This window comes from Octopus bimaculoides, chromosome 6, assembly GCF_046866305.1.
Source record: "Octopus bimaculoides isolate indiv1 chromosome 6, ASM4686630v1, whole genome shotgun sequence".
NCBI classification, from domain to species: Eukaryota; Metazoa; Mollusca; class Cephalopoda; order Octopoda; family Octopodidae; genus Octopus; species Octopus bimaculoides.
In genome coordinates, this window is record NC_142933.1 from 104,443,177 (window position 1) to 104,445,676 (window position 2,500).

At 29.9% G+C, this 2,500-nt stretch overlaps 1 long non-coding RNA gene across 3 annotated transcripts in view; it reads right to left on the reverse strand.

Moving 5' to 3' along the window:
• LOC106883191 (uncharacterized) overlaps positions 1–2,500 on the reverse strand; it is a 26,000-nt gene that overhangs the window by 11,306 nt on the left and 12,194 nt on the right. Inside the window, exons 4-5 of one of the 3 annotated variants that reach the window (XR_016242377.1) lie at positions 709–860; positions 252–315 (exon numbers count right to left, since the gene is read on the reverse strand). This is a non-coding gene — a long non-coding RNA (uncharacterized LOC106883191). Of the gene's footprint in view, positions 1–251; positions 316–343; positions 861–2,500 lie in introns of those variants that run through there. The other 2 variants (XR_016242376.1, XR_016242375.1) reach the window with 2 other exon arrangements.

Consider the following 2,500-nt stretch of genomic DNA (forward strand, 5'->3'; position numbering starts at 1 on the left):
TATCAGCTGCAATCGTGATTAACTGAATGCTCATCTAGAAGAACTACAGTATTAAGTAACATATAAGTAACTAAATACTCTATAGAGAAGCATATTATCAGCGCAATTTCCAGTTTGATTACTAATATGCAACAAAGTTGGACATTTCAGATACAGTCAGTCTACACCTTTCCACAGTTTCATCTATCCAGTTTTTACACACAACGTGGAATCTTAGTCTATGACAAAAAAAAAAAAAAAAAAATACTTACATTCAAATTCTATAGCTGTTCAACGTAATCATCTTGTTAAAACTAAAAACACGAACTTCTCATTCTATGAGAAATAAATGAAATAAAAACATGAAATAAAACAAAATACTCGAAATATTTCATTTAAAATTCTCCATTCACATAACCATACATGAGCGCGGGCGAAAACGTTTATATTCTACGTACATACATAAGGCGGTGAGCTGGAAGAAACGTTAGCGCGCCGGGAGAAATGCTTCGCTGTATTTCGTCAGCCGCTACGTTCTGAGTTCAAATTCCGCCGAGGTCGACTTTACCTTTCATCCTTTCTGGGTCGATAAATTAAGTACCAGTTATTCACTGGAGTCGATGTAATCGACTTAATCCCTTTGTCTGTCTTTGTTTGTTCCCTCTGTGTTTATTCCCTTGTGGGCAATAAAGAAATAAGAAACATTAGCACGCTGGGCGAAATGCATACCGGTATATCGTCTTTTTTCACGTTCTGAGTTCAAATTCTGCCGAGGTCGACTTTGCATTTCCTCCTTCCAGGGTCTATAAATTAGGTACAAGCTGCGTACTGGTGTCGATCTAATCGACTGGTCCCCTGCTCAAAACTTTCGGGCCTTGTGCCTAGAGTAGAAAAGAATATTTTACGTACATACACGGAAGCATTGAATAACGCCCATAGAGAAAAAAGGAATTCCCACTAAGACATGTCCGACTTTAAGGCAGCCAGGAGAAACAACGTGAAGTGGTCGGCGTAGAATTGGGGCAAATCTACCCCGAAATGACACAAACCAATACCCCAACGTTTACAAACGGTTCTCCAGAACCTGAGTAAGATTCAATTCACACATGAGCCATCACTCCTGTGCCTCTATATACGTATATATATATATATATATATATATATATATATATATATATATATATATATATATATATATATAGAGAGAGAGAGAGAGAGAGAGAGAGAGAGATAAATAGATAGATATCTCTCTCTCTCTCTCTCTCTATATATATATATATATATATATATATATGCGTTTGACTATCTAGTGTGTTTAGGTAACGTTTGAGGGCGTGAGTTCGTCTACGAATTTATACAGTCAACTTTACCAAATCATTTACACTTTTACGATTAACCTCGTCTAAGGATTAAACATTAAATTTCCACGAAGTACATATTTATCTCCCTTTCACATACAATACGTACATAATTCCTGGCTTGTCATGTTGCTAGCACACACACACACACACACACACACACATGATATCATCGTACACATATACACGCATTTTCTATACTTCCCACTTTCATGTGTCCCGTTAAACAGTAACCATTCTTAAATCTGTGTAAGTAGGAAATATATTCAAAATATAATTTTATTGTCATCAAACCCAAATATAATTTGTTCTGATATCTTTATATCACCAAATGCTCACTTCTGTCTCTGTTTAAAACAACACGATCTAACAGTCAATATGATTTTGCGCTTCACCAATTCGTATCAGATTAATAATGCATGAAATTTATATATTATTACCGAAAGAAGGGTTAGATGCAAATAGCTATATTTCAAGTGACGTCTGGTCTAAAATTTTATCACACGCTTATAACACGTGATTGATCTCGATGTGTTGAAAAATATACATACATACATGCATGCATTTTCATATATACGGCAATATCAAACAGTGAGAATATATGTGCTGAACACCACTCTGATGGATATTATTTGTCGGTTAACAAAACAATCAATATCTCTATTTCTTTGAATAGCGCTTCACTCTAATCGAAGGGTATCGCATATATACATACATACATACATACATACATACATATATATATATATATATATATATATATATATATATATATATATATATATATATATATATATATATATATATATATATATATATATATATATATATATATATATACATATATATATATATATATCATACATACATATATATACATATATATGTATATATATATATATATATATATATATATATATATATATATATATATATATATATATATATATATATATATATACACGTATATATATGCATATATACATATATATACATATATACGTATATATACATATATATATATATATACATATATATATATATATATATATATGTATATATATATATATATATATATATATATATATATATATATATATGTATATATATATATATATATATATATATATATATATATATATATATATATATATATATATATA